Raw genomic sequence first — 10,896 nt, 5'->3', positions numbered from 1 at the left:
CATAGACAACACTGAGAGCTTATATAGTGTAGTACTTTATATTTTGGAAGTGTTTTAGAAATACTTCCAAATTAAACAACTTAACAAATCAAATCAATATTTCTAAACTCCAGATATTTCTGTTATTTGTAACTGAAGTTACTACAGTAATAGAGAGACTGTTCTAGTTAAGGAAGAGCCTGAGAATAAGTCAAACTTCTTGTGTCTCAAGCCTTTATCTCAAGGATGAGAGAGAGAGAGTTACTGATTGCCTTATTTATAATTAAAATGTTTTCCCTTTTATAGAGATGTGCTTTCCAAGTGTTACTGAATTTAGCCTTACATTAACCTACCAAGTAATATTCCTGTTTTATAGATGGGGGAAACTGAGGCAGCAGCAGGTAAGTGATGTGTCCAAAGTGACAGTGAGGCTTTGGTGGAGCTGGAAATAGAACTTAAGTGTCCTTACTTCCAATCCCATGTGTTAGCTATAAGACCAAGTTTACGCTATTTTCCAGCATTTGTACAGGAAATTCTGCACGCTCATGAAATGTTGCAAGCAAATATATATTCTAAGTTAGAAGGGCTGAGTGTGTACCAGAGAATTATGGAAATACAGTATTAATTTAAAAAAACAGTATGTATAAGAAGCCTTCAGGAAATCTTGATCCAAGATTAAACACCAGCATTTAAGTGTTAAGAATCTCCAGCTTTTTCTTCATGGAAAAATTGTAAGGTGTTCACATCTGGGCTGCATTTGCACACAGCTGTGCAATTCTCCACAAACCTGATGGTGGTCCAGCCGCTAAGTCATGGAAAGCTGATGGGAGCAGGGAGCTCATGTTAATACAGGTCCTCATCTTATGCTCACCTGTAGAGCATTAAGCCTTATTCAGATCAGAAGGAACAAAACAGTGGTTTCGTGCAGCCAAAACCTAGGATTTTTCTTAAAGAGTTTTGTACTGTATCAGCTAATTCAGCACTGAGCTAGGATTATCTGCCTCCTCCAATACAGGATTTTACAGAAAGTTTGTGTTCCCACCTGTCAAAACACTGCAAAGTTTCCATTTTCCAAAAATGTCTCCCTTTTTGGCCAAATAGGGTCTTTGTCTGAGAGCAACAATATGTCTTTAATTAACCTGTTATTTTTTCCTCTGCCGGTGTTCAAGGCCTGGATAAGGTAGCTTGGGCATCTAGGCCCAGAGAGAAAGAAATAAAAGTCACTTAAGGAGAAATTCATCCCTGCACTGGTCTTAAGGGTGGTACAGGAATTGAGAGGAGGCATCTTTCTCCTCCTCTGTTCAGGGGCTGCCAAAAGCTTAACTTTTGTACATTCCACCCCCAGTCAGACCCCATATGGGACCTGTGGTAGCAAGGAATCACCAGGGTGTAGGGATGCCTAGCCACACCCCCTATCACCACACTTATCTGGTCCTGTGGAATGCCCCAAACATGCACCGAGCACTTAGGCCTCTTTGAAGCTCCGGTTGAAAAGGCCCCATGTGCCAGTGCTATTCTTGGTGTGGATCCTTATGCTGGCATAAAGAAACCACGGAACAATTAACCCCTTAGATCTTCCAAACAAGGCATATAGAAACTATTTCAGAACCACAATTGGTGGTAAAGGTGCTTTTCCAAATACGGACAGAAAAAGTGGGTGAGGGAATATCTTTTATTGGAGCAACTGCTGTTGGAGAGAGAGACAAGCTTTCAAGCTACACAGAGCTCTTCTTCAGATCTGGAAAAGATACTCAGAGTGTCACGGCTAAATACAAGGTAGAACAGTTTGTTTAGCATAAATAGTTAACACATATTCTAAGAGAATATTCAAGGTGATGTGGCCCGTTAATACCTGTGCAGTGATGGGATCAACAAAAAAAAAGGGCGGGGGGAGGTTTAGTGGGTTACAGATTGTTGTAATAAGCCATAAATCTAGTGTCTTTAAGAACATGAATTTTAGTGTCTAGCAAAGTGATGAATTTAAGCTCCCAGACTCATCTTTTGAAGGATTTTACAGGTTTCTTTTGAGGATGAAGACTGAGAGGTCACCTATGGAGTGGTAATTTTGTGAAACGTATTCGCCCACAGGCAATATGGAGCTTTTAATCATTTTGCTGAGTGAGTTTATTCAAGAGTGTAGTGATTGTCTGAGTTCAGCCACATAGCTGTGATTGGGGCATTTAGTGCACTTGAGGCACTAAATCTCATGAGGCACCAGGGATCTCAAAAGGTGTGTTGCGGGAGGTATGGATCATCATAACAGTGCAGATAGGCCTGGAGGTTTTGCATCTGATGTTATGGCAGGGTCTGGTATTGCTTTGATTTGGTGGGTCCTAGTCTGTCGGGAGCTTACTTCTAGTGATGAAGAGCTTGGTGATGTTAGGGGGTTATTTGAAGGCCTGAAGAGGGGGCTCAGGAAAGATCTCTTTCAGGTTGTGGCCCCATTGAGTTTTGATTGTAATTGTTTAAAGATATCTCATATGGGTTCCAGTGTGGGGTGGTAGGTGACAACTAGGGTGCATGTGGTCGGAAGGGGGTTTCCTTTCTGTATTGAAGCAGGTTCTCTTGAGGTATTTGGATGGCCCGTTCTATAATGTGATCTACTTCTCTAGTGGAGTGTCCTTGTTTGGTGAAAAGAGTTTTAAGTGTGTTGAGGTGTGTATCCTGTACTTTCTCCTCAGAGCATATTCTGTGGTATCTGAGTGCCTGGCTGTAGATACCAGTTTTGATGTGTTTGGGGTGGTTACTGGATTTATGAAGGCAGGTGTGGTGAAGCGTGTGTCTCTTGTATACAAATGTATGTAGGGTTCCATTGTTGAAGCTGATTGTGGTGCCCAGGAAATTGATGCTGGTACAGGAGTTTTCTAGGGAAAGTTTGATGGATGGGAGACAGTTGTTGAAGTTGTGGTGCAATTCTTAGGAAGGTTAATTTATCTCTCCAGAAGATGACAATATGATCAGTCTCAGGTATATCATTAGTTTTGTGATGCATTTATCCAGAAATTCATCCTCAAAGTGATCCATAAAGAGGCTGGCATATTGGGGAACCATCCTAGTACCCATGGCTGTTCCCATGGTTTAGACAAAATGTTTGTTGTTGAAAGTAAATTTTTTATGGGGTGATGATGAAATGGATGAGTTTGGTGATGTGTTTGGGGGTGTATATCTGAGTGTTGTCCTTGTCATGTAGATATTTGAGGCAGGCAGTCATTCCATCACTGTGAGGGATGTAGGTATAGAAGGAAGTGACATCCATGGTGGCAAGGATGGTGTTCTGAGAGAGGTTGTTAATGTTGCAGAGTTTCTGAAGGAAATAGGTTGTGTCCTGGAGGAATCTGGCCCTTTGTGCGGTTTTTGAGTCCTGATATTCCTTCAGTCAGAGCGCCATGGCCAGATATAATGGGTCTGCCTGGGTTCCTTTGTTTGTGTATCTTAGGAAGCATATAGAGGGTCATGTGATGAGTTTGTGGAGGATGAGATTATAGAGTTTCTCTTGGAGTAGTTTGGGGAAGGATTTGAGGATATCCTTAAATTCCTGGGTGAATTATGATGTGGGGTCTTCTTTGAGTTCTTTATAATAGGTGGTTGTCAGTTGGCCTCATTGACATAATCATCAGGGTTGAGAGTTATGACAGCACCCACTTTATCTGATGGTTTGGCCACTAGGAAATATATAAGCTATCCTCTCAACAGTGCAGAAATTTTGGAGGAAGTTGTGTTTGTTAATGATTTCACAGTCATTTTTTCCCCTGAAGTAATCAATGTAATGATCAAGTATTTGGTTTTGTCCACTGTGGGTGTCCAGTCAGATGATTCACATCCTCACTGACAGTTATTAGACAAAAAAGAGTTGTGTTTGGTGCCATCATAGTTGAGAAAGAATTCTTCTGGTTCTCCACCTGTTAGTATGGTATCAGATTCTGTGGTAGGGCAACAGTTCAGTCCCATAAAGAGAGAGTACCGATTATCAAGACTACCCCTACCTCAGCTGAATTAATTGATGATGTTGGGATGTCATGTAGTAGATCCTGATGGCATGGTTTTTCCAAGAGGTGGTGTTCTGTGGGTTGTGGAGTTGTTGTAGTTGACTCCACTTCCTGGTTTTGTGTTGGATGCTTGTCATCAGGCTTTTTTGATAGCTGTTTTGGGTTTCTTGCATGATCTCGAGGTAGGTTTCCTGATTTTTTTCCTTTCCAGTGTGTAGGAGTATGTGTTGATTTCTTGTTTGAGGTGGTCCCTTCTGGAGTGTGTGATATGCAAAAGATGGTTCCTCAGTTTCTATGAGGTCCTTCTGCAAAGTATTCCATACAGCTTGAGCTGTATTTGGAGGCCAGAGGGTTGTAAATGGTGAGTTCTCTGTGGATGACGTTTTGTTTCTGGCCTTTGCTGAGGAAGTAGGTGCCACTGTTAAGTTTTTCTTCCTTTTTCTTCATGTTGTGGAGTTTCCATTTCAGATGGCAAAATTCAATCTCTTCCATTGTTTGTAGTGTTGTTGTAGCCCGATTGGTCTCAGGATATTAAAGAAACAAGGTGGATGAGGTAATATCTTTTATTGGACCAACTTCTGCTGGACAAGGAAACAAGCTTTCCTTCCTTTTTGTCTTGTACACTGAGTTCCACAGTGTCTTTCATGTGGAAGTCTGTTTGGTAAGGTAAAAAAAAATATATATATATATAGGACCAAATCACATCTCTATGCATCTGTGTAAGGGCCAGGAAGCTTTATTAGGCTTCACTTGTGGGGTTTCCTGTGAGTTCTTCTGTCTTCTCTCCCTGAAGGCTGCCCGCCATCTTTCACTAAGGGTTTTGTTTGTTTGTTTTTTAAACAGCTGCCCATCCCACAATGCATGGATGACCTGTTTTTAAAATGCATCTTGGAAGGCTGATTGCCCACCTGTTGTATATTAATTTGATTATTTTCTAAGTGCTCTTCACAAGCAAGTGGGATGTTGTACAGTTTTTAAGAGAGAAATGAGAAACCTGGATTCTTCAGAGGATTGGTTATTATAACACATAGCACCGCATAAACAAAAACAGTGAGCCAAGAAACTAGAAATCCCTAAATAGATTTTTTTCCCCTATATTTTTTATGAAACTTCATAGAACTCTATGACTTTCTACTAACAAACTGTCTACGAGACTTTCCAAGATAGAAGTGTCAAACTAACCAGATCTCTCTTACTCTTCACTTCAGGAGTAGTGCATCCACTAGGTATTAGAAAAATAAACCCCCCAAACAAGTTATGCAAATATTTTGAATTAGCCTCCCCACAGTTCCACAAAGTGGCACATTTTGCAGAAGACTTAATCATATAGTAGGATAAGTTTTGTCAGAGGCAACACTTGTAATTCCAAACTCTATAATTAATCTCTCTCTCTCTCTCTGGAAGGACTATGTAGGTGATGCTATGGGATGGAAGAGGGGCCAATTTCTCTACTAAAATGAAACTAATCTTTCCTTCATCTAAAAGAAAAACTCTTTGGAGACATATTGGGATGTGTTTCTTCATAGATACCCTTGACCAAATCTTAAAGGGCATAACTTAAGTGGAGAGAAGGCACCTTGTTTCATGAGATTCAAAGTTCACATCAGGTAAACTCTCTAGAGTACGTGATAGGGGGAACAAATCCACAGTTTATATCATGAGATGTAGTTGGGGAAAATGAAAATAAGAAAAAGGACAAAGCAAACATTGCAAAGCAGTCTCTGTTGCTCTGGACTAAAAACAGCAAGACAAACAATACATCCTTTGCAAAATATTTGCATTGCAAACTCTTTGCATACAATGATGTACGGCCTGAAAAAGTTTTTCAGTTCAGTAGTCTTTTCTTTTTCTGCAGTTTTTAAAAACAAAAACATTGCCTTGTCTTGTATCTGCTTTGCATATAATAATGTGATGCAATAATGATAGACCTGCATCTACAAATGTTTCTAGTTATAATCAGAGGGTGGTGTTGGGCAACATTCTGTTTATTAATAAAGTTAAAGGCAGGCTTGCTGCGTGCCTCATGTTGAGCTTCTATTCAAAGAAGCATGTTAGGAGATCCACCATCTTCACCAGTTTGATGCGTTTCCCTGACTATTATGAGTACACCCACCCATAACCAGCGAAAGAACAGTGGTTAGCAGCAGTTTTGTGAAGCTGCCTGTATTTCAATTAGTCCGTCTGATTTTTTTAGGCTTAGATAGAATGAACGGATTGAGTGGCTGAATGAATGCACGCAATGAATTCTCCAGGACTGATATTTTAAAAGACTGGCTAAACAGAGGACTTACATCTTTAAGGCTACCATTTTGGAGCCTCCATCAACTACTATGGGGATGACAATATATTAGAAATGCACAGTCAGATAAGACAGGCTTCTAGCAAAAGGAAATTATTTGGTTGCAGAATATGAATTAAGAGGCAGCCTGTGCCATGTTTCATATGGCCAGGTCTTGCCCTCACCTCCAGCTGTTTCACGAAACCAGGAGTCATGGACATTCCCGGGGGACTGTTGGATATACATAGCTGTTTGCAGGATCAAGCTTTAAGTGTAATTCAACTTGTTTGCAGGGAAAAAATGAATACATTATTTATTATATTATTAAATTCTGCAACCAGCAGTTTGAAGCTTTTAAATACTAATGCAGAACCAAAACAGTCATTCCTATCTGCTAGTATGAAAAAGCACATTTGATACCGTACCTTCTGGGTTATCACTAGGGTTGCCAACTTTCTAAATGCACAAAACCGAGCACCTTTGCCCCTCCCCGTCCCTCCCCTTCTCCGAGACCCTGCCCCCTGCTCACTCCATCCCCTCTCCATCTGTCGCTCGCTCTCCCCCATCCTCACTCACACATTTTCATTGGGCTAGGGGCAGAAAGACGGGTTCAGGGTGCAGGAGAGGGCTCTGGGCTGGGGCAGGGGGTTGGGGTGAGGGAGGGTGATGATGGCTCCAGCTGGTGGTGCAGGAGCGGGCTCTGGGCTGCGGGGTGGGGCCAAGATGTTTGGAGTGTGGGAGGGGGCTCCAGGCTGGGGAGGGGGTATGGGCTCTGGGATGGGGGTGCAGGCTTTGGGGTGGGGCCAGAAATGAGGGGCTCAGGGGGCAGGAGGGGGCTCCAAGCTGGGGCCGAGGGGTTCAGGGTGCAGGCTCTGGGTAGCGCTTACCTCAGGTGGCTCCTGGAAGCGGTGACGTGTCCCTCCAGCTCCTAGGCTCAGGGGAGGCCAGGGGGCTCCATGCACTGCCCCTGCCTGCAGGTGCTGCTCCCACAGTTCCCATTGGCCGTGCTCCTGGCCAATGGAAGCTGCGGAGCCACTGCTCAGTACAGGGGCAGCACATGAAGCCCCTGTGGCTGCCCCTAGGCCTAGCAGCTGGAGGGACATACCAGCTACTTCCCAGAAGCCGCGGAGCCAGGTAGGGAGCCTGCCAGCCCTGGCCAACCAAACTTTTAAAAGCCTGGTCAGCATGCAGTCAGAGTCCCTTTTTAACTAGGTGTTCCGGTCGAAAACTGGACACCTGGTAACCTTAGTTACCATCTTGAGGTGTGTCAAAAGCAGACTATAGGCGTTCTGAATCCTCTTCTTCAAGCTATTCCTTCTGTCCATCCCTGCTAGCATACGATCCCACCAGATTGTTTGTTTCCAGTTACTGTAAAGGATGTATTTAGTACCACTCTACTGAAGTCTGATACACTAGAACCTCAGTTACAAACACCTTGGGAATGGAAGTTGTTTGGAACTCTGAAAGGTTCATAACGCTGAACAAAATTTTATGGTTGTTCTTTCAAAAGTTTATAACTGAACATTGACTTAATACAGCTTTGAAACTTTACTATGCAGAAGAAAAATGCTGCTTTTAACCATCTTAATTTAGACAAAAGAGGTACAGAAAGTTTTCTTACCCTGTCAATTTTTTTAAAAAATTTCCCTTTATTTTTTAGTAGTTTACAGTTAACAGAGTACCGTGCTGTACAGTATGTGCTTTTGGGGGTAGGGGGTCTCTGCTGGTGCTGCCTGATTACATACTTCTGGTTCCAAATGAGGTGTGCGGTCGATGACTTTGTAACTCTGGTGTTTGTAACTCTGAGGTTCTACTGTAAATGCATATAAAAAGATAGACCCAATAATTATTATGGAGTGTAAATCATTTCTGAAACAAACAGTTAAGTTAATTTACCTTTCATAGTCAACATTCTCATGCATCAAACTTTTTCTAAAGAAATGTTTTCTGCACTGCAGACGCTGTTCAGAGGAGATATATGGAGGCTCATCAGAGAAGTGGTTAGATTCCCTAATCTTATTCATTCCCATTGATTTTTTAAAATATTTTCTATCCCTCCTGATGCCTTGTCATGGAAGTTAAAGAAGACAAAATTAATTTAATTTCTCTCATCCTAGTTTATAAATACCTTATAGATAAAACAGATTCAGCACTGCACTGTAAAGCTCAGGGGTTAGATTGCTCAATAATATCAACCACCCTCAATAATTAAACAACAAGTGGAGGGAAGAAAAACTTTATATGATGAAAACCAAATTAGAATATGGAAATATCTTAGTATCCAGTGAAGTGCATAACCTTCCAAACATGGACTAGTGGGTCACAATCAAGGAAATATGACAGATCTGAGGCTAAAACTGGTTAGGTTTGTTATATATTAACAGGTTGTGTTGGTTTATCCATTTTTACACAGTACTGTGAGAAATATTTAAGCATTTGTACTTTTTTCCCTTTTCCACTTAAAAAAAAGTCTCCCTTCAAGAAATCAACCCATACAGATGAGGAGTTAGAACCCAGTCCTGCACATTCAAGTCAATAGGAGTTTCAAACTGAGCAGGAATGGCTCCTTCATGAGAGAGTATGCAGTCCTACTAAGGATGTGATGCATGAGCATCATATGCAACAGGGCTGAACACTGTAAGAGGCATAGAAAACCATTTTTCTATCTGTCTCTTCCTTCCTCTTCACCTCAGAGTGCACCAGTTTCTTTTTGAATGATGTAATATTCTCTCACCATCACTCTTTGAAGAAGAGGTTAAACATGATCTGATTATGTAAGACTCAGTCTCAAAACCTTTTTGATCTTGAAGCAAGAGCACAGGCAGATGGAAAACTCCATCATCCTCTTTGTTGGCTATTTGCCATTCTGTGAACGATGGCAACAATGAGAGCAGCATAAATAATTAAAAGAATTGCAGAATGGGAAAAATAGTAGCTGAAGCGCCCAGAAAGAACACATTTTCAGAAGCTTTGTCCTAAATATTCTGCAAACCTGAGAGTTCTTACACTCATCCCGATCCCTAAAGGGACAAAAAGGCATAAGCAGTATGAATACAATTTTCTCCACATGTACTTCCTACTTCCATGCAGGAAAATACTGCAGATGGTAATCCAGTTATGATGGATATGACTACAAGCACCAGGCAGATGTGCAGCTTTGGGGTTCTCCACATGTCTCCTAAGCTTTATCCCAATATGTTGTTAACAACCCCCTTGAAATAATGCGTGTTTTATATGCAGAGTAGTTGTCATTTTTATTCTCCAACTTCATTATGACAGTGAACTTTTTCCAAAGCAGCAGCAAATTAACATCAATGCCTCCTTGTTTCCATTTATAAATGAATTTTGATGTCACAAGCACCTTTCTGACACAAGGAACCCAAATTCAATCTCATCTGCATCAGAATAAATCAGAAGTAGCTCTTTTGAAGTCAATGGGGCTATACTGTTGGATCATATTAAAGAAGTTCTGTATTAAAATCACAAATGAGTTTGATTCCCCATAGTTTAAATTCCAGGGTATTACTAATTAAGAGGTCTCTTGGTTTTTGGTACTGTTTCTCTCCCTCTATGTGTGAAACTTGCAAGCTGCTAATTGTGTTAGTACATTCTAAGACAGAGTCTGTTCTCAAAGCAATTCACAGAGAGAGAGACTCAAAGCAATACTCTAACAACAGAAACAGCACCCAGAGACTCCCCGCCCTTTTGTTGTATTAACAATTGTGATTAAAACAGAGATAGAGGATGTATGTGGATGGATGCTTGGTGTGGATAATAACTGAATGATCAGGGAGGTGCCAGCCTAAGAATCCAGTGTCCATCGGCTGAAGAAGGCGTCAAGTGGAAATAACCAGAGGACCCCCAGAGGGCAGACTGGAATCCACCCAACAGCCTCAAGAATGGGAGAACCAAAGAACAAGATAACATCTAGCAGCAGGAAGCCGTCAGGAATATGCCATCTGCTGATTGATTCAGCAACAGCATGATGAAGCAATTCCCATAGACTGGCATAGGAAGAAATTCCTATAAAAATAGACTCTAAAAAGTGAGAACTTTGGGGTCTGATTCTGCAAACCAACTTCCAGGAGCACCAGATGAGCATCTGACAAGGCCCTGCTCCCTCCTCATGTCCAGGCCACCTGGCCAGTGGCTTGGCATGAGCAACTCTAAGGCTGGTAACTATGATAACAACCTTGCAGAACCTGTGTGTGTGTGTTTGTATGAATGAATGTGTGAATAAATGTGAGATTGAATGGAATGTTATAGCTATAACTAACTGCTTACTATGATAACAACCTTGCAGAACCTGTGTGTGTGTGTGTGTGTGAATGAATGTGTGAATAAATATGAGATTGAATGGAATGTTATAGCTGTAACTAACTGCTTACTATGATTCTTTCTGTATTCACAATAAATGTGGTATTTTGCCTTTTTCCCTTTAATAAGATCCTGCTGGTTTTTAATTTATTGGTATAACAATACCAATATGAGATCTAAATCATGCCCAAACTCTATTTATCCACAAAACAGGAACAGCATCAGTGCAACTGTTCTCACACTGCTCCACAAATGTACTTCAACTCCAGTTGCCATGGAAATCCACTTGTCTGCATCCACCAACTCTTTTCACTGAACATCGACAGATCATAGATG

The sequence above is a fragment of the Chelonia mydas genome, chromosome 11 (assembly GCF_015237465.2).
Source record: "Chelonia mydas isolate rCheMyd1 chromosome 11, rCheMyd1.pri.v2, whole genome shotgun sequence".
Lineage (NCBI taxonomy): Eukaryota > Metazoa > Chordata > Testudines > Cheloniidae > Chelonia > Chelonia mydas.
The sequence above is the reverse complement of the archived record's forward strand: the minus strand, read 5'-3'. Positions refer to the sequence as shown.